The following is a 26,882-nucleotide window of genomic DNA, read 5'->3' on the forward strand; positions in this document are numbered from 1 at the left end:
GGCTAATATAAGCTAATGTTAGCAAACTTCAGATAAATCACGCTGTTTAAATGACACCACTGTGTTAGCTTTCTACAGAGTTTTATTTTTTCACATTCTATCACCATAATTGTCTCTTGTGGCTAAGTTATGTAGACTTCCTTTAAAGTTACAGATCCATTTGCTTTCATTCAAATTAATTACATATTTCAGACAACAACAAGCATGGGGGCGTCCCGATGGCTGACCAGTCAGGGTACATACCATCTGGGCATACTGAGCCCTGAGCAGCAGGTCTCAGGTTCAACTCCCGGCCAGCTGGATCCCTCACTGCACAACCCCCCCCCCCACACACTCTCTCTACTTTCCCCATCATAGAATGATTGTAAAAACATTCCCAACTGTTGTTATGTGTTTTAAGTACATCTCTTTATTACTGGGCTGTAATGAAGTTTGCCGGTGCTCCGGTACAGAGCAGGGCCAGTGTCTCACCCCACTGGACAGAGCTGAAATTAGCTCAGAGCAAATAAAACAGAGTAAATGAGTGGGAAAGGGATTTAGTGGCGATGCAGCAGAGAGCCAGTAGTTGGCTGGCTCAGCTGGCGCTGAAGGCGGGGGTCCTGGCTCAGGAAGCAGCGGGGCCTGACCGGCACACGGGCACACCTGCACCCTGCCTCCCACAGCCCACCTCCTCGCTCCTCTTAACAACTCCCCGTTCAGTAATCACACTCCCTCACACCGCTCCCCAATAACAACTACTCTCCACCTCCCTCCTCCTGTTATCTGCTCTTCCATACCACCAGGCACCTCGTAACCCCTCACCTCTCCACCCCCCCCTCCTCCTCCTCCCCCATCCTCCCCTCTCAGCTACACCTGGCCTGGTTAGCTGCCGTTAATGACAATCTGAAGGATTTTTGTTCTTCCATTGCACCGCTTGGTCGCAGATCTTGTTGGACCTCACGCTAGTGTACTCGAAAGCCAAGGTCTCAAGGTCTTGGTCTTGTCTCAATCTCAGCCGAGCTTGACTCTGGATTTCTGGATTCAAGACCACATCTGCAGTGACATCTTTTTTTTAACTGCACATGTCTCTTTCTGTCACTTGCTCACTTTGGTTTATGTGATGTAATTCAATAACTTTAAGATAATTTAAAGCCCCAGTATGTAACTTATTTGGCTTTTTATTAGCAAAAATCAAATATTGCTTTCATTAATACGTATTTCACTGAAGTCGAATCACACCCGCATACAAATGAAAGCTTTGTCGTACCTTAGAATGAGTTGTTACATCAATACAATTGATGTTGCATTCAGGTGCAGTCAGGCAGACGGCAAACCAACTGGATGTCATTTTACTCGACGAGAGAAAGACGGTAAAACGTGGGTCAGGTAAACAATACGTCATCACCATGACAACATATTGTCAGGCCTGTATTGTTTTGCCTCGTGCTGGCGGACCACTTGTTTACATAGACGCTTGTTTATCCTGTCACATGCAGCGTCTGTTGTCTGCCTGACGTCTGCCCCATTTCACGTGAATGCAACATCAAGAATACGTTCTGATATGCAACTGCACCACTAGAAATTATTAGGGAATTCCTACATATTATACCTTTAAGATAATTAAAATTGTTCTACAAAAGTATTTGCTTGTGTAACCAACTGAAAAACTTGGTTGCACCAGTGTCAACAGTGGGAGGAGACTTCAGCAGGTTCGGTGCTGTGTTCTTCTATTCAATCAAAGCTTTGTTTCCATTAAATATGGTTTATATTTTATATCAAATTATCTTTTTCTCAATAGCTGAGAAATAATATAAATATCAAATCACATGATTATTATGAGTACTGGTACTGAATAGAGTTATGGTCTTGAAAATGGTCTTGGAATGGGTTTGGTTTGGTCTTGGACTTGGTCTTGCACTCCCTTGATCTTGGTCTTGACTCAGTCTTGACCCTCTCAAAATCCCAGTCTTGTCTCGGTCTTGGTATACTCTGGTCTTGGTTTTGACTCGGTCTCGGGGCAGGTGGTCTTGACTACACCACTACGTCTTCCTTTCCATCACAGGTTCCACTCTGAATCTTTTTCCAAGTTAGCGAACAAATCAGATCCATGAATATTTCACTCGAATGAATCCAACACCCCCACCAGTGATGTCACACACTGGTGTCCCCAGTAGAGCCCAGTGAAGTTTAATATGTTTGATGATTAAATCATGAATCGACAATATGAGACAGGCATTTTTGATGTATGAGGCAAGGTTGACCATGAGAGGGAATTTTAACTAAATTAATCACGACTGCTGTCCTGCTCTGCCAACAGCTTGAGCTTACTGTAACACACAACACCAGTTTAGTATTAGGCTGAAAAACAAAATGGGTCTCACTGGGTTTCTATTGGATGCAGTGAGTCAGACTCCTCCGTACACTGGCCTCAGTTCATGTGTTAGTCATGTGCTGCAGACTCGGGCTGCGGTGATACATAATATATTTTTAAAAAGACAACAAAACACTTAGTAGCAAGACAACAAGGTGAAAATAATCAAAATAAAATGCAAACAGTGTTTTCCGTCCTTGTTAGAAAATATACAGCTGCAAAACATGTAAATGAACCATTATATAACATAAAAACAATAAAGGCCGATCTCTAACAATGCTCTTCCAGTTGGTTTTGGCAACAATAACAGATGGATTAGAATTCAGCAACAAAAGCAGGGTCTTCTCTCCTGCTTAATGAAAAAGACAGCTGTGCAAATAACAGTAAAGATGAAAGCGGAGCTGCTCATCTGATCTTTTTCATACAAAACCGTCCTCAAATAATTGAACCGTTGTTTCTGGATTTTACAGAACAGTCCTGTTTTCCACAGGACAGGAATTAACTTGTGGCGGTGCAGCTTGTGACAGATGTGCATGCACAGGCTCATGCAGTTATGTAATCCAGGTTCAATTCCATAGCTGCAATTTACAGACGTCCCCAAAACGCCTCACGTAAAGACCGCTGCTTGACGACAGTTTACCAATAGCGCTTAAACGCCTCGCGTACGGGCTTTCAGCTGACTTCACAGCTCGCTAATGTTCCCTAAACCCCAACATGCAGACTGTTGGCAGACTCTACAGTTTACTAATGTTCCCTAAATGCCTCTCATGTACAGGCTAGCAGTGACAGCAGAGGTGACTGCAGTTCTTCACTCAGCAGCACATGTAAGTCAGACAGGTGTGTGGCCTCATGGGAAACGGCAGGGTCTTCTGCTGCGGCGTAGACCGGCGCTGCGTCTCCTCCAGAGTGGGGGCAGGGATGTGCAGAGAGTGTGAGAGAGGAAAAAAAGGGTTATGTAACACAACATCAAACTATACAACTACCATTTAACAGTTTTGTCTCACCCTGTCATCATTTGAAAATATACTGTATACAGATGTGCCGCCTTGTTACAGATATTTGAATTTTCAAAAGCAGAGCCGTATGAATTATTTACACTGACCATTTTAGATTCTTAACATCGGATTTTACTTTGAGGAGGAGAAAGAATTCCTCTGGATGAAACAGAATGGCACAATGTGAAATGGGAGCAAATAATAGAGAATGGGAATTTGTTGCTGCATGCAGCATGTGTGGAGTATCACCTCGTTGAAATCCATTCTTAAAGGGAATGTCTCTTGATAGGTTGAAGTTTGACCATTTCAGGGAGCGAATGAACCAAGACTGTATCCTCTATTAGAGCAAGAGCAGTTGTGAATATAAGTGGCTTGGGCAGGTTTGTATATGTATATATAGTGGATGTAATTTGAAGTACTGTATTACAAAACCTGTCCGTCAAGCTAAATCAGCCCATCTCTCTCTCACTCTCCTTCTAAGACGCACACACACACACATACACACAGAGGTGTTAAGGTGAACTATGAGGCCTCAGTAATACCTGTGTGCACAGGGGTGTTTCAGTGGAGAGAGGAGCCCTCCTCTGAATAATAAAAGTATATGGACAGAGGTGAGGAATGGAAGAGTGGAGGAGGAAGAGAAGAAGAAGGAGTAGAAAGAAGGGGAGGTAGAGGCTAAAAATAACTCAGAATTGCCAGCCTTTCTGCAAACAGGCTTTTGCGAAGTCACATTTGCCCCAAGCAAAAGATTTGAAGTCTCCTGGAATAATAGATTCACCATGCGCTCTTTCCCTTCTTAGCGTGCCTCTCTCTCTCTCTCCCTCTCTGCAGTAAAGCAGAAGATGAAACAGAGGATATGTTGTTCGTTTAGACACAAGCGTTTTCTCCACCACATTTAATTGAAGACCTGAGATTTGATGATACGTTTTCATCACGGTGGCTGCATAAATGTGACAGTAATGAACCGAAACGCTCCGTGAGCATTTTTAGAAAGATTTTTGGAATAACTGTTTCCAATTTAATGTCAGTATCATCCAAATAAAACCTTCAACCGTGCAGCGGCGGACTATTTTTAGGTGTTATCCTGCAGATACAGTCCCAAATTGGATTTAAACAGTACAGTACAGCTCAGGCTGCTGAGGAACAGTTTGTAATAGTCATTTAGAGACCGAGTAGGACACTGCTAACACTGCTTTGCTTAATGACAATAAACCAGCGTGTTTTGGTATAATATTTCACAGAAAATGAATTTATTGCTATTAATCAAGTGCACAGAAAACACATTTAGTTCAGTCACTCTAGAGGGAATCTGCGATAAGTTCCATCCCCAGTGTTGAGGAATAATTTGAGGCATATATCAAGATAAAATATTCAGCAAATGTGAATGCTGAAAAATAAGTGGAGAGGAGCAAGAAAAGAGTAAGACTCACTGCGAACTGATTTCCTGTTGGGACTCTGTCTCGCGGCTCCTCTCCGTCCACAGCGAGGACAGCCCAGAGACAGGGGTCAGACTCAGCAGCAAGAAAGAGCACCCTGAGGCGAGCAGGGATACAGTGTATCGCTGCAGGACAATCCAGCAGATGCTCGCTGATATGGGTCTTGAAAGGTTAAGGAACATCCTGCTGGCTAAATAATTGATTGCAGAGATTTAAAATGAGGATTTGAAAGCAAGGGGAGGTTATTTAAGTCTTCAGATGACAGCAGTCACATCCTTACTCTGTGGATTTAACCACCACTCTGGGCCTCTTCTCCACTGGTAACCAGGGCTGTAATCAAACAAATAATTGTGATTGACAATTTAATTGTATTTTTCTGATCATTTTATGCCACTATAATAGTATAAGCCTACATAGTTTGATAACACTTATGAAGAAGAAGAGACATTTGTTTGCTTTGCGACTAAATCCATGATGCTGATGTCAATAGATGCTCACTGAAACGCGGTCATCAAATATTAGAAATGAAGCTCCTAAAGATAAATAGTTTGTGGCTCTCCACTTGTGTCATTAAACCGAAGAAGAATGTGTGAATATGGAGGAGCGCTTGCAAGATGGTGTTTTCTTTATTTCTTATTTATCACTTTTTTTTTCTTTTTTCTTTCTGCTTGTTGCAAAGACAATTGAGACATTCTATTCTAAGAAGTTGGCACAACATGATGATGTCATTAAAAGAGGGCCGTCAAACCTCCAACTGTGGTAAACAACATGGAAGTAGTGATGGATGGAAACATGACATTTCTGTTAGTTTCATCCAGCTGTTGTTGTACAGATGAATGGAAACAATTTGAACAATAATGCAGGACCCCCTCGAAAATGAGATGATTCATCTCAAGGGGCTATCCTGAATAAATAAATTCAAATTCAAATTCAAATGTGATCAGGCGATCATGTAGTAATTGTGACAGGCCTACTGGTAACACAGTATGAATGAACAGTCGACTCAGCTTGTATGGGTTAGAAAGAAAACATGACGCTAATGTCATAAACTCCGCATCTGCTCTGTTTTTATTTTATATCCTACATTATAGGATGTATTTAAGTTGACCTTGTGTGGTTTCACTGCTGCACTACCAATTGCCATCAAGTCATTTTCTCTGTTTACAGTGACTGCAGGTCTGTATAACAGACAAGCAGCGTTTATCTCAGGTTTATTTGATTGGGAGGGTCTGCACAAATATCATTTTAGTGCAATAATTAGATAAGTTGTTACAGCAGCAAGAAGAACAGCCGTGGACTGAGTGAAATAACAGTGACATCATATTCCAGTATGATCTCATTACAGGGATAGTTCAACATTTTTGGCAAATTGGCCCATTCCCTGCACACCTGCATATTCACCACGCTATGAAATAAATAATAATGGAACGTTACGAGACAGAGTTGTTTTCGAGGCAAATGCAGAGACTGCTTGCTGAAAAACTGTCCCCGACAGGAACGTGCATCAGCGGTTCTGCATTACCTCAAAAACAACTCTGTCTCGTCACGTTCCGTTATTATCTCATAGCGTGGTGAATGTGCAGGTCACAACTTGTCCACCAGAGCGTTGTGGAGTTGTTGGATTGTGTATTTGATGAGTTTGATGAGGGAAACCAAGAAATCCCATGAGCCTCCGTAGTGTAGCTCTGAGCAGCTCACGGCTCTGCTCCGCCGTTCTAAAAATAGCTTGCACCGACAATTAAAGGTAACAAACCTACTCCTAAAACTATAGGGATTATGGCAATGGGCCTATTTGCCAAAATGTTGAACTATCCCTTTAAGAATATTCCTATATATGAATGTTTGCTACTTCATATAGAGTGTGTCTGATGACATCACTCACAGTCGTCTGCTCCTGGGTGTGGGTCCAGCCTGCAGTTCCACTAGCATAACACAGTATAATGATAGAAGAGCGTTCTCCTTATGCCACAACTGGGGCTATTATGTAAGCCCTGTCTTCTTCTGAGTCTGAAGCTCTCATCATCCACTCGCCCTCTCCTTCTCTTCTCTCCTCATTTTTCTTTTCTTTTTTCTTTCAAATAATCAGCTACAGACCGCTTCATCTCTGGAACGCCGTAACACCTGAATGGATTGCTTTGCGTGTTTCATCCCTGGTGCGTGATGAAAAGGCAGGCAGGCGGCGGCCGACTAAGCCAGTCAAGAAGAAAAAGTGTCTAATGGCTAATGTGGTACCTGCAAAACAGCCTGATGATCATCATGCACTCACACGAACGGGACCACATTAAATTTTAACACACACACACTCACACAAAAAGTGGCGGAACATTTTGGAGCAGTAAAAACCAAATGACTAAGGGACTGTTCGTTATTTATCATCAGTGCCACCGGAGGGATTCACGGGACTTTTTTTTTTTTTTTACATGACCCCCCTGTCGGAGTCAGTAAATTTTAACATGACCCTGCATTAAGCCTTATCAAAAGATACATGACCCCCCCAGCCATCGACACGATCGCATCACGTAGCGCGTGACACTACATTATTTCATTTTGACAACCATGTGTGCAACACCTTCTCATCACAATGCCATTTATCAGCTGTTATTAAAATCCAACTCATCAATAACAGAATCGCGATTTTGGACCAGCTCACATTACACAACAAGCCATTAACAATTAATCCACACTCAAACCGAAGCAACAATAATGTGAACTGCACTCAACAACGTATTATTACAAGGTTTACAACAGATATGACAGACAACTGTGTGTGTGTGTGTGTGTGTGTGTGTGTGTGTGTGTGTGTGTGTTGTGTGTGTGTGTTGTGTGTGTGTGTGTGTGTGTGTGTGTGTGTGTGTGTGTGTGTGTGTGTGTGTGTGTGTGTGTGTGTGTGTGTGTGTGTGTGTGTGTGTGTGTTAAGAAAGAGAGGGAAAGAGAGAGAGAGAAAGTACGTAAAACCAGCTAGCTGTTAGCTACCGTAGCTCAGGCGTCGGTCTCCCGTCAGGTAAAAGCTGCCGTTTATTCCTCAAATGAAGCTCATGAAGTTGTCCTCTCCGGTACAGTTATCCATCACTGCTGTTGAATTAGCCGCTAAACTGCTGGACGCTAAAACCGAGGGGGCGTCTGTTTGTTTACAATTCACGAAAGCAACGTGAACGTACGTGCTGCTCAGACTATGTAGAGTTACGCAATGAGGCAGGCAGGCAGCGTAGCCTCTGTACGGTACTGAAGTTAAACTCACTCACCCATAAAAGACGTGCTAAGCCGCGGGCGAAACCCTTATTGAGTTCTTGGTGAAGCGGTTAGCATCTTCGCCTGCGGTGCGGGAGACTCGGGTTCGAACCCCACTCAGGGCAGATCAGAACAATATAAAATAACGTTGTGATTTAGGGGCCGTTACTCTCATTGTCATCAGTGCTTGCAGCTTTGAAATGTCCCGTTTTTGTTTTGTTTTTTTGCGAGCATTGCAGTGTCCTCCAGACAAAATGTTGAATGACCCCCCCTCGCTGACCTTTTTTTTTTAGTGGACCCACCCCTCAACAAAGAATATTATGACATGACCCCCCCCCATTTTCCTCCGGTGGCCCATTCCATAAATAACGAACGGTCCCTAACTGGCACGTTTTGAAGGAGCAATCGTGAAGCGTGCACTCAGGAGACAGATCCATGAGTACTTTTCTGTTGCCGAGCCACATCTCAGAAACTCTTGTCCCCGGCCGTCTGGTGAAATAATGTGATTGGACGTTCAGTCAGGGAGCAGGGGACCCCTTTCTGGAGCACAGTAGCAGAGCCATGGCCCCAGTCTGTCTGATAGATGCTCGGCAAGTGCCAAAGGTCACCGTACAGATGAAATCACGCTGGCAGATGTGGGTGGGTGTTCAGCCCGGACACACATAGACATAATGGTTTAAAAAGAAGCTTGAGGTTATTGTACTAATAATAAATCCTCATTGTAACCTTAACTCAACCCTAATTAAGAAGCATTTAAACTATTTATTACCCAATGCAGCTGAAGTACAAATTGGGGTCACTAAGTCTAAAATGAGGCACTTGTGAAACGGTGCCTGTGACAGAAGTACCTAAAAATATACACACAGTTACACACAAGCCTGCATATAAACAACAGAACAATACACACACACACATATACACACTCTCTCTCGCTCCCTCTTTCTGTCCCTTGATTCCAATCCTCCTCTATCCCCAGTATGCGCCAGCTAGTTCGTGCTTGGGTAACAAAAGTAAAATCAAAGTGTTGTGTGAAATATGGCTGGGATTCATTATTAGGTGAAGGCTTTGTTTTCCCTGGCATGCATGCAGACTGGGGGATTTAAGCCTCCCTATTGGAAAGCATACAGATTAGCCAGGAGGGGAAGCAGCCGCTGCACGCTGCTTTTCAAATTTGTAGCATGGTCAACTCTGAGGCTGCCTATGTGCGGGGGGGGGGGGGGGGGGGGTGAATAACATTTGATAGCTTTCCGCACGGCTCCTGGTGAGCGAAGGAACAGTGAGGAGAAATATAAAAAAAACATTAAGAATACAAGGACCCTGCACCGAGGCTGCTGAAAGATGTTCTTGGAATGAAGATTGTAAACAAACCAACAAAGACAAAAAAAGGATAATCAAGTCCAGGTGATTTAGAATAAAGATTTCACTAAAATACACAGTTTTTCTCTTTAATTTGCTGTCACCTCTGTGGCTTTTAATTCAAACAGGCATAAAGGCAAAATATAATAAACTCCCCAGTTATTGTCATTATCCCGTCCCAGTTCGCTGCACTTGATTGGTCCGCTGGAGATGAAAGGAAATTACTCATGCGCGCTAACGTGGATGAAAGATGCTTTTTGAGACATCCGCCTCTCTATTTTTACCCACTGTATATCTGCGCATGCATATGTGGCAAAAAGGAACCCCTAGCTCAAGGGCATACAACTAGGGACATGTTGAACATGCACTTAGACATGCTAAGTGCTAGCATGCTAGCACGGGTGCGCGCACACATACGCATTGTGCACGCCTGCACTCAGGGTGGCTTCTGTGGGGCAAGGCTGTGCCGTCCTGTCATCTTTTATTCAGAGCAGCTCTATATGTCTATTTTCAGCCCTGCATTAGTTTGTATAGATAAGCCGCTCTCCAGCAATGGGATTTAGGAGAATGGGATCATTTTTGCAAAAATGTTCTCCTTCACTGCCCCTTTCACTCTTGTAAACACACACATACGTACACACACATGCGATACACACATTCTGTGTAAATTGCACATCACTGTAGCCACTCTGCATATTCATAGAGGTGCTTTGTGCCAAAGCTGTGGCAGCATTCCACATCTAACAGCAGGGTGACACAGTCATTTAAATACTGCTCTCCCTTACTGCACTACACTCTGCTTTGTGCCTACATCAATTTACTATATATAGACATGCAATGAGCATTTAACGTCATGTGGAGGCAGACAGACTTTGGGAGGCGGGGAGGGGAAGAGGACGTAAAGAGGGGGGATCGGAGGAGGTTTCCTAAATCCTGCTAGGATGAGAGAGCACAAGGTCACACAAGTGGCAGTGACTGAGGGAGGGGGGGCAGGAGTAGCCACAGCCCCTATTGTAGCCTCGATGGATGACTCAGCGGTGGGAACCTGAATAATTAGAGCCATGCTCTGGGTCCCTGCCATCATTAGATTGGTGCACATATTAAATATTCAATGAGACATTTTGGGCAGACGTGTAAGAGAGCAGGCGAAAGGGCAGCTTTGCTGGAGGACGTGCCGTGGTCACACAAAGATATGTAAACATGTGTGTCTGCTTTGAGGGCTGTTTTCTGCTAGGAGGGGGTATGTGTATGTGCTTGAGTGTGGGTATTTATATGCACATACATGCAAGGCTTGCTGTGGGGAGGGTTATGCTAACAGGAGGATACTAGGGTGAGCTTGACCCCGGTGGTCAAGGACATCAGTGCACTTGAGGAGAATGTGAAGTCTCCCTATCGTAACGACAGCAGCCACCAAAACTTTTAATTACACCTGCAGCAAATATGGACAAAATGGACTAACTACTGATGAGCAACAAATTGTGAGCTTAGAATGTAATTAGACGTCAGCAAACGTGCCAGAGTGGCTGAGACGTTGTTATGGTGGAGATCAAGCCTGTCTTAAGAGGGAAAACAAGGCTAATGGAGCGCCCCCTGGCACTGTAACAGGCCCGGAATAGTTAGAAAAAGAATGTGTGTGTTCGTGTCTCTGATGTGTTGTTATAAATTTGGCTAGAGCTCAGATTGTTTGAGGATCATGATAGGCTCTGAAATCTCCCACTGACTCTGGACCTGACTAATCAAATCTGCACACGACCCCACAGCACCTCTCTAAAGGTTTGGAGAGGTGAGAAAAAGTCAACATCATTATGCAACTAATGTGTTTGGTTGTTATTGTGCAAAAGCAGTGTCATGAGTGTAGGTGTACCTGTGGGCTATCATTTGTTCCAGTGCTTATTTATTCTTTTTTTTTGCTTTAACAACACAGCTACACGCACACAGATGCAAGTGGAGGATAATAAAAGGGGGGGGGGGGGGGGCAGATGGGGTTGCTGAGGCATCTGCCCAGTTGCCCTGTTTAGGAGAAACTGCCCATTAGCCCACATAACCAACAAGATGGCCGCGTTCCTAGGTCACGTCAGGTTTTCTCACGGACGGACCAGATGCTCAATGGATCCAGATCACTGGTGGAGCCATAGAGATGCTTCGGTTCCAGTTTTTAGTTTTCATTTGTGAAATCAGTTCACAGAGCTTCACTGTCACTGCAAATACACATTATATCACATCATCTCAGTAGGTGATGTAACTCTTAATGAGCCCGCTGGGCGAGCGGCCTCTGTTAACTGCTTGAACACAGTCAATATGTTTAAATGGAGCAGTGCATGATGGGTTAATGTGAAACCAAATACAATTAGTGTTCACTTGGCACATGGAATCAATACATATCTATAATAAATTTGCACCACAACAAGTCATTTACTGTTGTAGCTAGTGTAACCTCCTATCTATTTTCTCTGTCTCTTCATACCACACTAATGATGATAATAAATCTGACTTCAGGATCTTTTGGGAGGCTTTTTCAGCCTTTATTATGATAGGTAGGTACAGTTTGCAATGGGCCACAAGTTGGGCTTGAACCCAGGCTGCTGGGATCTGGTACTAAGCCCATGTTGTACAGTCTCTCTAATTAAGCTGAGTTTAAATATAGGATGTGAAATGAATGATTGTTTTGAGCCGTACACTGTGATTATTAACTATGACAGGTGCCCTGGCGAGTCAGATTTATTTCATAATATAGTTGAAAGGTCGGATGTAAAATTTCACAGCATGTAAGTGATGGTGTGTTTGTGTCAGGTATGAAATAAATAAAGGTGGGAGGTTTCATTTTTGCACAGAGGAGCTGGAGTTTTTGTGTTTTAATTCAGCCCTTTCTTGTTGGGTTTAATTATATACAGAAATATATTCATATTGGTGGCACATATTGAGAAAATTAATGCTCTATTAAGATTAAACCAACATCTGTTGAATTTTTCATGCTGTACTCAATACTGTTATTACATTAGGGAAGATGCTGCTTTTCAGTAGTTTGTGCACACTCTGCAGCCTCGCTCTGAGAACTTTGAAAGCAACTTCTAATAACTATATTTCATTGAGGTAGACATAAGCATGACTTTAAAAACAGTTGCAGGAATTAGAAGTTGGTGCACAGACACACACACACACATACAAACACACAGCAATCTTCTAAAGGTTAAATCCTCCCCTTTCTATTTCAGTTTAGTGACATTTTGTTTGTGGATCCACCTCTTTTCGACTCGATGATTAAGATGTGAACATGCTGCAGCGCCTCCTGTAGGCCTGTGTTTTGCAGAGAGTCACACTGGTTGGCACTCAGCTGTGCAGAATAAGCACAGAAAATGAAGGAGAGGACAAATTCCACTCTATTTTCTCCATCAATCCTTCTCGAAAACGACACGCCCGCTGCTCATGGCTGATGCATTGTTACTGTACATTGTGCAGTGGAGCACCATTTGTCTCCATCACCAGATTCCTCTATTATCATTCCAGCTCAGTTACTTTTGGGAACGTTACCAAGCATAACAAATGAATAATACACCATATTCATTACGCAAATAAAATGTGAAATGTGCGCATGCCAAAAGCCTCTATTTACAAATGGCCCTTTGGCTGTGTTTAAAGAGACCAATGGTGCATTTAGCTGAGGAATAATCACAAGCATCAATACTGGCATTGAGACTAATGGCCAGTGGACGTCAACTAACAAATGTTGCAGCGCACTAATTGGGAACAGTTATTGAGAAGTGTCTTCGACTTAAGTTGAAAGGTGAATCTACAGGAGATGTAGAAGACAGCAGGAGACGGTAAACTAATAAAAGATTGGTGGAGAATTTCACTCTGGTTGTGTCTCTGGTTCCCCAAACTGGATTTTAAAGCCTCTATTAACAGCAGCATTGGAATCCTGCAGCCCACCTGCAGAATGTAAAACACTCCGAGGTCCTCAATTTCTCTCCATCACTCCGTCTCCACTATCTACCCTTCCCCAGTCAATAGTCCCAAACTGGATTGACGGCTGTTTATTGCGTTCTTCTTTATGGCCCAAGGCGTGAGTGAGTGAGTTTGCTGCTCTGCAGGGAGAGAGAAAACAGTACAAGATTACACGCTAGTGTTCCACTCCTGGGCCTGGCTCTGTCACAGCTTGCCTCAATCTAATAAACACATGTCTTTATTGATCTAGTCCACACTCCTGCATGTTTTTTTATTTTTTTATTTTTTTCTACTTCCCTCTTCTCCCGTTGTCTCCCGTGAGAGCGTATTTGATCTAGATGCTGTGAAAATAACATGAAAAAAAAGAAGGGTGGACTGTTTTCTCATTAAATATGTGATATGAATGTTAAAGGTCCCATGTTGTAGGAAGTGAGATGGTGATGTTTTGTTTGCTATATAAATACTTTGAAAGAATCAAAGTGCTCAGTCCACAGAGAGACGCACACAACTTGATTTGAAAAGCGGCGAGCCGTCAGGTCACCGCCCTCGCCAGCCGGGACCGGTTCTTGTTGTTGCTGTTTTAATTTGTGACATCACAATGACGACGATCCTTCTGATACCGAGCTAGCAAGCTACAAGACTTGCGCACTACATCATGTACACGGTGTAGGGAACGACGGGAGGAGAATTCAGACGCTACACGGTAATTTTCTGAACGTGGTTGCATCAGCTGATGCGCCAGGTGTTGCTGTGACGGAAGCAGACACGCTGAGAATCATGTAAACAAACCATGGACGTATGAGACAAACCGGACACATAAAAATAAAATAATAAAAACCAGATACTTGCGGGAACATTTGAGGATGTGATTCTGTGTGGTTGTGATTCTCGGACAATAAACTGTTGAAAAATCGGAAGTTTGGTTTGGCCAACTACCGTTGTGTGTCCCGGCCGTGAGCCATAACGCCTCTGTGGCTATTAGCTTAGCTCGTAAGATCGTATTTACTACATAGCCTATTCTACTACAGTTTCTTTAATGCTTTGATTTAATGCTGCCTGTTATTGTTCGGATGCTGCTCGCCCAACCCCTGCTCCTCGGGCGAGGCAAACAGAGCGAAGGCAAATACGTCTGAGGAGTTTTTTGGTAAATTGCCTAAATAAATCGTAGCTAACATGCTAATTAGCTTCCTCTTCTTCTCTGGCAAAACATTGCATTGTGTGATACGGGAGTAGAAAGTAGTGTACATCGCTTGTTGCATTGTGGGTGTTTTGTCATCCACTACATAGTGGATGAAATTAATCGCGGAGAATTTGAACAACACTACAAAATGGCGAACACACTATATAGTGCACTACATCCGTGATAGGGGGCAATTTCGAACACAGCTAGGGAACTAATATATTACAGAAACCAGTGGCTGAAGATTGTTTTGTTGGATATACCTCATACATTTGGAAGTATTTTAGCCGACATTGACAATTTGGCTCATTTCAGTGCTGGCCAATCACAGCCACTATCACTACTGTAGCTACTACCAAACTACAGTCAGCCAGTCACAGAGAGGCTCGTGCAGAGACTGAAACAAAATGCCCTGTCCTTGCTAGAGCTCCAAGCAGCGGCACGAGACAGCAGACGGGTTATATTTAGATGATTTCTAGTACAAATATATCTCTATCTAGACATTGAAGGCTTCAAATAAAACACTGGCAAAATGTAAAATACAGGACCTTTAAGGAACAGCTACAAATATCTCTGTGTGCAGTTGTAGTTGTGTAGGTATGATTATGAAAGTGGCTCACACTCACAAGCGTTCTTCGGTGATACAGGAATATGTTGTGCTTTGTTTCATTTGACGTCATGTTGAGTTATTGTTATTTTAACACAAAAAGCCTGTAAGTTGAACAGCGCTGTGAATGCTGTATCTGTTTGTGTAGCTTCTAGTTCAGTAATGACAGCGAGAGCGTTTGCAGGAGCAGTCAGTTTGAGCAACAACATTATTTTGTTTAATTCATGATTTAAATAATTTACTTGTGTCTATTTAATTCATGATTTCTACGGTGGAGGGTAATACCTAAAATAATTCACTGTGAAAATTGGCTTTATATTAAAAAAAAGGCTTGATCCAAGGCAAAACATGCTTTTTATACTGAATAAGCTTTTTAATGGATAATAGATGGTTGATCATTAGTGTTACTGTTGAAAGGCTCAAGAGGTGGCTGTGTGTTTGTCAAAATGGTTGCCATGACGGCAGGAAAATTCTGTCCTTCTAAGGTGGAGAATTGAGGTTGAGACGGGTGTATTCTTGGACGCGTGTGCAGTTGAGTGTGCAGTGTCCCCTTGACCAGGTGCAGCCGAAGCGAGTGTGCGGTCACTGGTTTGGCATGTCTGCCTCCGTGTGTCCGCTGAACCACAGCGACAGGGAAACAGAGGAGGAAGAGAGTGAACGGAGAGGGAGAAAGAGGAGGGGGGGAAACGGAGGAAGGTTGAGGTACGAGTCACCGGGGGTCGACAGAGGGATGGAGAATGATGAAAGCGGTCAGAGGGAGAGATTTAAGGGTGCAATACGCGACAAGGTGGACCGGGAAGAGAGAAGTAGGACACAAAGCACAGAGGAATTAAAGGGGATGAGACACTGAGAGGACACAGATACTGGAAGAGGGACATCTGAGAAAGTGGTATCTCCCATCTTAAGAGCTTTTTCATTTTCTCTGCCAAAAAAACACACGCATACTTAACACACTGGAGTAAATAAAATGATGTGATTTAATTTTTGGATAAACCCACAATTGATAGGGAAATCTCAATTAAGATAAGGACACACACACACACACACACACACACACACACGCTCACACACGCACGCCCTTGCACTTACCCAGCCTTATCTGTCCCACATGACTACACTCACGCTTAATAATCCATTCCTTCACACTGTTTGCCCTCCTCTGATTTAACAGTCTCTTTATGTACCCCTGTTTGTACGTGTGTGTGTATGTGTGTGTGTGTGTGTGCAGCTGCTGAGTCAGCGGGCCTCGTCATCCAGACAGATAGCGTGGGGGGGCGGGGCTGTGGGATGGCAGCATCCATCATCAACACATGTTGTACACACGTACGCAAAACTGTCACAACGAACAGTGAAAATAACTGACCGTTTAAACACGTGCGCAGGAAGAGATGGATGTTGTTTTTTTTTTGCAAAAACACCATCTGTTTCCAGACATTTTAAAGGGATAGTTCAACATTTTGGCAAATTGGCCTATTGCCATAATCCCTATTGTCTTAGGGGTCGGTTTGTTTCCTTTAATTGTCAGTGCATGTTGTTTTGAGATAGGCGGGGCAGAGACGCGAGCTGCTCAGCTAATGCAACGGAGGCTCACGGTATATAATCATACTAATAACATATGATTATGTAACATTACGACAGCAAATACTCGGAACTACTTGCATTTTTGAAGTCACTCCGCCAAGCAGCCGTGTCTGGAATATAGTTCTGGCTACACATTCACCTCGAAAACAACTCTGTTTTGTAATGTTACATTATTATTTCATGAGGGAAAGGCGAAAGTACTGCATGCCATACAGAGCTCACGTCTCTGCCCCGACGATCTAAGAACAGCTTGCACCGACAATTAAAGGTAATGAACCTACCCCTAAGACTATAGGCAAGGCAAGGCAAGGAATCTTTATTCATATAGCACATTTCATACCAAGGCAGCTCAATGTGCTTTACATAAAGACAAAACATAAAAAAATAGAATAAAGAACAGCATTAAAAAAACAAAAAAACACAGAGTTAAAAGCAGGGGCGAAAAAAAAGTAAAATAAAAGAAAATAGATAAAGTTTAAAGATCTTAAAAAGAGCTTAGCTACAAGCACTTGAAAAGAGAAATGTTTTTAACCTGGATTTAAAAGTGCTTACAGTTGGGGCTGATCTCAGTTCTGCTGGTATTTTGTTCCAGTTGTGAGCAGCATAACAGCTAAATGCTGCTTCACCATGTCTGGTCTGAACTGTGTGCTCCACTATCTGACCTGAGTCAGTAGATCTCAGAGCTCTACTGGGTTTATAATAACATGTCATTCATGTATTCTGGACCTAAACCATTCAGTGAGTTGTAAACCAGTAGCAGAACTTTAAAATCTATTCTGTAGCTGACTGGGAGCAGAGTCCTGCATCGGGTCGGATCCCCGCGGGTATCCGACGGGTACCCCGCAAAAACGGTGTTCAACGGGTGGATAAGCTGTCTTGTGAAAATTCACGGGTCGGGCATGGGCGGAACTCAAATGAACGCGGGTGGGTACGCGGGTGTATGTGTGTAGGCTTACAGAGGAAAACTCACGCGCAGCTGCATGAACCAGCGTAGCAAATCCATTTTTTTTTATCATTCACGGCAACAACAGAGCAGCATCTTGATGTAAATAAACGATCTTTGGCCGCTCGTGTGACCGCTCACAGCTTTCCCTGGAGTTTAGCCTGTCATGGGTTGACTGCTCGGCTTCTGGGTAAGCTACAAACACACCGATGGGATCAATGTAAAGGCTGAAGTGTCCTGCTTTCATTAAAAAAAGAATTACGTCGCTATCATTCTCCGTTCCGGAAATAGCCGCGAAAGAGTAGGGGCTCCCCCCCTCTCTCTCTTTTCTTTTCTTTTTTCTTTTTTCTAAAGAGTACGGCTGTACCTCCGTTATCGCCGGTGATGAGGGCGATCTAACGGGTAGCGGGTCTTAATATTGACGGGCGGGTCGGATCCGGGTTGTAGTCAGAAATAATCACGGGTGACGGGTCGGGACATGGGCTTAAAAACCAACGGGTCGGGCGGGCGCGGGTTTCCAAAATTGGACCCGTGCAGGACTCTGACTGGGAGCCAGTGTAAGAACTGGGGTGATGTGATCTGATCTCTTATAAAACTCCAGCTGAGCTGCAGCTGTTTGATACTTCCAGTCCAGTCAGAAGACCATTACAGTACAGTATTGCAAGTCTATTGGATTATAGGGATTATGGCAATAGGCCAATTTGCCAAAATCTTGAACCATCCCTTTAAAACATTCATGTGCTGCAGCTTCACCTGTGTTATCTGAGGTTGGGGGAGCGAGGAGGGGGGTGGGGGGGTGTCAGTGCTTGTTACAGTTCACTCGGCCCCTGTTGGCTCCTAAACAGTCCAACGGTGACATTTGCACAATTAGCATCCTTATCAAGCTGCCTCAGATCAGTGCTAAGCGTCTGGAGATAAGAGGCCAGAGTCTGTTGCCAAAGCCGGCGCTCCCTCCTGTAGACGAGCCACACTCTCCTGAGCTGTGACCGCGGCAGTCATTTTAAACATCCCCCCCGTCACCGCAGCCATTACACACCTCGTTGGATTAAAAGTAAAGCAGGGAATCACGCGGCGGGCCAATGGTGTGATAAAAGATTGAGGGGTGGGGGGGAAAGGATGTGTAGGAGCATGTGCGTGTACGTCACCCCATGTCTGTGAGGTGCTGAGTGCATCAAAATGTTTTTATGGGTAGTTAAACCACATGCTGCGTGCTGGCTCATTGAGAATAGAAAATGAAAGCCACTAAATCCTGAAACGGTTTGCAAAATGTTTTTCTTTAAAAGAAATTAAATGATTTCCCAAGAGGATCAGAAAATAAAAGCTTGTTTTTTTCCCCCAATTCTCAAATGAATCTCACACAATAAAGAAAGAATATGGATGAATTTAACAATGCGATCACAGTTAGCACTATACTGATATGGCAAAGCTCAGATGATAACATCAGCATGTGTACAGCCACCTCTCTTTTAACTCTGTTTTGGTTGTTTTGTCTAAATTATTGCTGAGCAGGTCGTGTCTCAGAGCCTCTCCTCTAATTGGCTGTCAGCTCTCAAGGTTAGGGTTGTAGGCTACTGTTGATGCTTGGTAAAAACAAATGCAAATGGAAACAAGCCTTGGGCAAACCTGGGTCATCTGTTTGCATCAGGGTGACTAACATAGTGTTGGAGTGTCCAAGTTAAGTGCAGGAGTGAGGGTGCATCGCCTGAGACCGGCTGAGACCGGCTGAGACCAGTATGACTGAGACCAGCAGGGACATCAGGCAGCTGGACACTCCATTTCTGAAATATGCCTTGCTCGGATAGCAGCTATGGATTTTTCATAGCTGTGTCTGTTCATACATGCAGTAGGGGTGGGGGAAAAATTGATACAGCAAATGGCAATATTGTATCGATATACGGACGGCAAGTATGGATCAGAAAAGAAGTTTATCTTGGAAAAAAAGATGTTAACAAAGTTTTCATTTGGAGACATCATCTGAAGTAAAAAAAAATGAATATATCGCAGCATATTTAAATATTGTTTAATATCACAATTATATCGTATTGAGACACAAGTATCATGATCATATGGTATCGCAGGGCCTCAGGTGATTCCCACCTCTTACATGCAGTTCATACAACAGGGCATAATGGGGCATCGATTAGCTCAGTTGGTAGAGCAGCCATGCTGCATGTCATCTCCCTCTCTATGCATCCCCATCTCCTGTCTCTCTCAACTACACTATCAATTAAAGGCAAAAAGGCCAAAAAATATACTTTAAATGGACAACGAGGAGTTTTGGAAAGCTAAGTGTTTTCACACTACATTTCCCATGAGCCTCCGTGCGCATGGCGAAATTCTTGGACCGGCGCAAGATGGACGAAAGCGAAAACATTTGCCAAGAATGTTTTCATTGATCAAGAATGAAAGTCAGATGTTCGAAGACGATCAGATACCGTTGTAGTTCCGACCATAAACAGCGATCCGGCGGGAGACTGAAACTAGGAAATGCTGGATGAGTCGACCACTAATAACAAGAAAGACAAAACAATATATTTATCGAAAATGGAGCCATTAACAAGTGTGGGTAACGTAGATTCATCCACATTAATATGAGACTCTTTTATAACCAAAAGCAAACTCCTCGTGGTCTCTTTAAAAAAAAGAAAAGAAAAAGGTCATAATGTAGCTGCAGCCCAAGTAGAACTCATAACCCCTAGTAACACCAATGACAAAAACAGGATATTAAATACAATAAGGTTGGCTTTAGGGCTGACCCAAAAGAATTGAAGCTTCGTTCGTTGCCATGGTAATAGATCTTTTTTTTTTCTTCCTTTTTTCCTTTTTGACACCGGTTCTCATCGGCAGTTGTTACTGTACATTAAAATGAGTAGGCTACTTGACATCCTGGAAACCTGCCTGATTTTGGAGAAATGCAGTGTTTTTTTGCCATTACTTTCATTATTTCCGCTACGACCCCCCCCCCCCCCCCCACCTCTCAGACGTTGATCGCGCACCCCCCTGGCCGTCGAAGCTTAGATTATCAAAATATGATAATCGGGTCAACCCTAGTTGGATTACTTTGGGCGGGGACATCATTGTGACATCATTGTGACATCATAAAGTCACAGAGGACCTGATGGCTCGTTTTATCATGGTATAAATACAACAGCGACACCAGCTTTATAATCAAAGAAAGACATATCTCAGTCAGATTTCATGTGGTGGCATATGTCTGTAAAATCAATTCATCAATCTAGACGTAACAACTGTTGGCATGAGGATATTTCATTAACAAAATGAACAGGGATGATAAATCACAACATTGATTTCAACAGAGAACTAAATCTATCAAATAAAGCTATTTTAATAAAGACAGCTAGCAAGAGAAGCTATAACAGTAAATATTTGCCGTTCGTTTCACGACACCTCATATCTTTCCCCTGCTTCTTTTTCCCGTATACTTTCTAGTAAAGTCAATGCCACATGAATAATGAAGAGGAGCATGTAATGTGTGTGTCGGTGCATGTGACGGAGAGATAGAGAGGAGGGAGAGAGTGAGAGTCTTGCAGCATTAGAACAGGTAGCAGCCTCGTTGTTGATGCTGATGTGGTCTCAGTATGCATTTTGAAGAGGTTATATAACACATCATTGCCGTGTAGCTGGCGAGCGAAGTCGCTGCTATTTTTAGAAGCTCTTTGATGGAACAAATTCTGTGACACACAGACACAAAAACATCAAGCGGGGTGTGTTTGTGTGCGCGTACAAATTCATTTGTGAGCTGCACAAATACCTTTTACTTATTATTTCTCTCCATGCGTCTCACACACACACACACACACACATCCCCGCAAATAATAATACGATTATATCCAATAAAGTGTAATTGCTAACTATCAGAGGGATGAAGGGGCTGTATTAGATTCTGAGGCTGCTGCAAGTAAACAGATAATTATTGATGTGTCCTGATCAGTCACCCCATCCACTCCACTCTCCTTCTGTCTGTGTCTTCCTGTCTCTCTTCATCTGGATGAGACAGTCTTCCAGTGTGGCCGCAGCTTCCTATGTCTGTGTTTAGTACACCTGAGCATCAGCACACACACACACACACACACACTCACATGCAGACGGAGACAGTTGCACAGTCTGGCGCAGCGTCTTCCGTTTGTTCATTTAAATGGCAAAGGCGTCCAGACAAAAAACCATTACGGGGCGCAATGTGGCGTGACGGCTTTTTGATCAGCTGGAAGAGAGGAGTAAGGGCAGAAATGTTAGGGGCATTACCGCTCATTTTCTCAAGGTGCTCTGATAAGGTTTAATCAGCTGATTGCTTTGTTTAGTAGCCCTGCCTGCTGCTGCTGCTGCTGCTGCTGCTGCTGCTGCTGCTGCTGCTGCTGCTGCTGCTGCTGCTGCTGCTGCTGCTGCTGTTAATGCTGCTGCTGCTGCTGCTGCTGCTGCTGCTGCTGCTGCTGCTGCTGCTGCAGCCTCGGGGTAAAACCTGCAGGATTTTCATTGGTAGTGTCTTAAACATGCATCATTTAAACTATACACACATGTTCTGCATGGCTATAATGGTCCATATGCATTAATTATTCTCATCATGAATTCATGAGCAGCTATAGGAGCTGCAATACTGAGATTTCCAAAAGTCTCCTGGTGTCATTTTATTGTGATTCGTGCAGCCTCACTGGCTGACTGAAGACAAAAAGTGTCGGTGCCCCCCCCCCCCCCCAATTTTGTCTCTAGCACTACCATGAGGCTGGCATTTTTGTTCTTGAGTGAAATACCTCCAGGATGGGGTTTGCTACGAAATGTTGGCACCCGCAGCTCTCTGCTGCAAAACAAAGACTGCAGCAGAGAGCCACTAATCCAGGCTGCTGTGACTGTGTGTTCCTCTCCCAGGTCATGTGAGCCACATGCTTTCTTAACTTCCCTGCACGGCCACAGCATAATGCTTCATTAGCTCCCTCCCCCCTGTTTAGGGTCCATATTATTTGCATCTGCATGCTTTTGAAGGTAACGGTGCAGTGATGGTGTGGGCACAGAAACATCTGCAGCATCCGTCCTCTGTATGCTGCAAAATCAAGCCAGCCACATAGAAGACATCAAAAATTCAACATAGAAAATATCTTTTATGAAAGCTTGTGGGTGTTGGGTCTCTGTGCTTTACCAGTGGCTGCCACAAACTCCTGCTACTGCACAAAAACAAGCCTCAAATAGATAAATCCTAATAAGATTGTATCTCAGCAGCTGGTCATACCAGATAATGGGAACACGCAGCTTTGGGGAACAAAACAACAACTAACATCTGGAATGTAAACACTAGATCTATGTCTCAGATTTGACTTGTATGTTTACATGTAGGATTATTATGAAAGATTTAAGACTGAAAGGAAAATTATTATTATCATTAGTAGTATTATTTTTTGCCATATTGTTTTCAAGAAAATGCAGCAGTGTACAATACAAAGGCATGGGACATGAGGCATTTTCATTTTTTCCCCTAATTTTTCTGTCCCAGCCCCATAGTCCTTCTGCCAACCCTCCCACAGACTTGTCTTGACTAGTTGTCAGTATGAGTAGGGACAAAAAAGGAAAAATAAATGCATAGCCTAAATAAAAACAGATTTAAATAAATAAAAGAGTAGTAAGTAAGAGAAAATATACTTTAGACTTTAGACTTTAGACATTTATTGTCCCTCTAGGGAAATTCTTTTTCACGTGACCATTTACATTTTGTTTCACCAGACACATACAAGGGCATACATATACATCGATATAAAATAAGTGTACAGAATAAAAAAGTAGAATAGTCTTAGAATAAATAAATAAATGGCCAAATATATAAATTATAATGGCCAGGAGACACATACATAAGGAAAATTCCTCCCCTAACCCCGACTGTCCGCTTTTTTCCCACTAGTTGATGGACTGAAAAAAATTTGTATGAGGTACACATTAATGACTTCTTGAGTGCATTTTTATTGTCAGTATAGTAACGTTATAATGCCGATAATGGCCGGTAATGATAATGGTGTTATAACGGGGGAAACAGTAACTTTTTGGATTACTCGTTATTGAAAATATAGCACAGTTAGTTGTTATTTTATAACAGCATTATTCCATCCCTGGGTCTCTGCCGCCATCGTTTCATTCTGAATGATTAAAAAGTGAGTGAGGCAGATAGAGGGCGATAGGAGGAGAGAGAGAGAGAGAGAGAGAAGGAAGGAGCCGTCATTGACAGCTGCCCAAACCCAGCCGCCTTTCAACATATCACAGCAACTGCAGCACCTCAGAAACAGACAGATAGGACTCCAGCCAAGATATCAAACAGCATCAGCAATAAGCAGCCGCCACAAACAAACACTTGTGCAGCCGGCCACGGGCTCCTGCACCGGCCCGGCCCCGCACCAAACAGCCCCCGGGCCACCTCGGGAGGTGAGGGTGAGGGGGGGTCGGGAGGAGCAGACAAACAAATTGGAAATGTCAAACGGTACCCGAGTTCACCTCCACCATCATCCACAAAACTAATAAAGAAGCTGGAGGTGTCAGGCAGCCAGCAGGGAGTTTATACTTCTTATGCCTGGTGCAGTTGGAGCAGGAAGTGGAACAGGTGGGACAGGAGCACGGAGAGCAGAGGTGGTGGTATGAAGGTGTTGCACATGGTTGCATCATCCTTTTACTGCCTTTAAACGACAATATCAGAGGGCAGTTAACCTGGAGCTGATGTGTACCAGTCAGCTCTGGACACGAGACGGCAAACACACAAAAATATAGAAAAATGATGTCAAAGTCTTCATGAGTAATATGCATCCATACAAGGACATTCAAAATAAAAGTGTCCAGTGAGGTTAGCTCAATCACATTTGAGTCTGATCTTCAACACTGAACATGTTTTTGTCTGAATATTTCAAGGCCATGAAAGCAGCCTCAGTGAAACCCATCAAGAGTGATTTTGGAGATTTTCATGCAAATAGGATGCAGCAGCGATGTCCATATCATCTTTGTACAGTGAAAATCCCGCCTAAGATCACATTCAAAGATGTTTTAATGTTTGATGCTTTCATTAAGACACCCAAATAGAAGCTTGAAGCATGTTACATCTTCAAAGTCTATCGTTTTATGTGTTTTTTATCCTCCAAGATATTAGCAAGGAGAATTTTTGTAGTAATTCTTATTCAGCAGCAGCGCTAGATCTCACAGGCAGTGTTTAGGTATTTATATCCTCTCTGATGGTTGTGAAATTACTCTGCATGTTCACAAAAAACATGTTCAGACTAACAAAGTCAAACTTTTGCCAAATAACATGACATGGCTGGGCAAACTTTTTAAAATTTGAGGGGCTATATCAGATGGAGAGTGTTTTTGTGTGAGCTAAAATAATTAACATGTAAAAGCTATTACTTAAAAGTTAAATAAAATGTACATTTAAATTACATTCAGTTTCAGTGGGAGCAGTGTTGTTGGTTACCCTTTCATTTCAGTACATCAAAGGTCAATTGATACTACTGATGAATTTTTTTTTTTTTTTTGCTTTTTTCCAAGAACAAAGTTACAGTGACAAAACTGACACAACATAATCAAATCAGGGAAAAATTGTCCACTAGGTGGCAAAGTAAAAAATAAAGACAGGACGTGACAGGAAAATAGAAAATGGGAAAAAAAACAAAAAAAAAAAACATAGAAAAATTAGATTTTCCATATAAAACTCTATGTGATAAGTAGGTTTTAGTGAAAAAATAATTTAGGTGAAAAAAAAGAAAAAAGAAACCAAATATGAGTAGTTTATATTTAGGTAAAATCAAAAGTATTAAAAAAACAACCAAACAGACTCAGACCTCTAAGGGTTAGTGGAATATGATGTCACAATGAAATCCATAAAGCACAGAGTGGGTTCCCTGACTCTGTGCCACTATGCAACAGTAGAGCAACATCTGAACCACTGTGGTCACATGAGCTCACTGAATAAAGCAAAGGTGGATTTTCTATTCCCTAGTAAAGTAAATGATACCAGATATAACACATCTTGTCTGCTATCGAGGAACAGCTTGCTTTTATATGATGACATATTTTATCTAAAATTAAATAAATCTAATTTTGAGGAACTGCTTTTACAAATATCAGCCAGCTGTTGAGTGATTTCACTGTGGAGTCTGTTGTAATTAAAGGCAAATTCCTGCTTTTTTTTTTACATTTTAGCAGCTGGTAATTTTTTATCACCCTCTTCCCTCTGGGATATTAATCCAACTAAATGGGATGTAATCCAGTGAATTTTGTTGCTCATTTCACTTTGACAGAGACAGGGGGACGACTCCGGGACGGGCTCCTTTCTGAAATTCGACATATCCAACATCGACTCTGCGGTGCTATCGTTTAGAGCTTGCTTCGGCCTGTTATGGTGAGCTGAAGACAATACGTTTCTAGGGGCAGTAGATTCATCATTCCCTTCATCATGCCGGATATGAATCATGCTCTGTGTGTTGTCCCTCACTGGAGGAATTAGTTAAGAGTCGTGGGCCTGTCCCATTTCTCATCCATTTCCTCCATCTCATTTATCTCTGTCTTCCTCGGGTTGTTGTTGTTTTTTTAAACAACCTATTGTCATCAGCACAGAGGTGTAAAGAATATCTTATTTTACAAACAAGACCAAGATGCTGGTGCACAAAGAGATGGAGCAGATGGCTGAGCCCATTAAGGTAGAGGAACAGCAGCAGACATGCCATCTATCCCAGAATGAGGTGTCTTTGCAACCACTTTGCATAGTCAGGGTCATTGTGCACATTCTCCAAGCTGAACACATCTAGATTTAAATTATGCTGTATGTGACAATAGTGTGGGAGAGAAACGTCCTTCTACCCGGAGGGATGGATTGATTTCTTTTTCTTTTTTTTTTTACTTAAGGGGAGACGGTTGCGTGGCAACCTAAAGCCTGTAGTGCCTGGTGTTTCAGACATGTCCCTCATACCTGATGAACTATTTCAGTTACCAGCAGCACTCAAACCCGTACTCTGTCTGAACAAGAGAAACCCCCACCTCCAAGGGCAGCCATGTTTTGGTCTCTCTTTATTTGATGCAGATTATCAGTATCACAGTTTGACTGAACAGATTCTTCATTGAAAACTGAGTGAGTAATTATGTTGGCAGGATATTGCCTATGCCCCCCACTGTGACGGGGAAGGTGGTCAAGTAGATGGAGGGGCTGGTATGTTGCTGTTGATACATACAGTAGCAAACGTTAGCATCAAGAGCAGGGCTTCTCAACTGATTTCCCATTATCATTAAGTC

General features: G+C 42.9%; 2 protein-coding genes across 3 annotated transcripts in view; one reads left to right on the forward strand and one right to left on the reverse strand.

Annotated features, from left to right (window-relative positions):
- The window catches only part of tmem256 (transmembrane protein 256), a 68,402-nt gene extending 52,101 nt beyond the window's left edge, over positions 1–16,301 (reverse strand). Inside the window, exon 1 of the mRNA XM_085806194.1 lies at positions 16,288–16,301. The gene's annotated coding sequence lies outside the window, so the exon portion shown is untranslated. The remainder of the gene's footprint in view (positions 1–16,287) is intronic.
- The window catches only part of nlgn2a (neuroligin 2a), a 214,014-nt gene that overhangs the window by 26,609 nt on the left and 160,523 nt on the right, over positions 1–26,882 (forward strand). The gene's annotated exons all lie outside the window — the stretch shown is intronic.

Source organism: Trachurus japonicus, chromosome 18, assembly GCF_045865225.1.
Source record: "Trachurus japonicus isolate A0001 chromosome 18, Traja_1.0".
In the NCBI taxonomy this organism is placed as follows: Eukaryota; Metazoa; Chordata; class Actinopteri; order Carangiformes; family Carangidae; genus Trachurus; species Trachurus japonicus.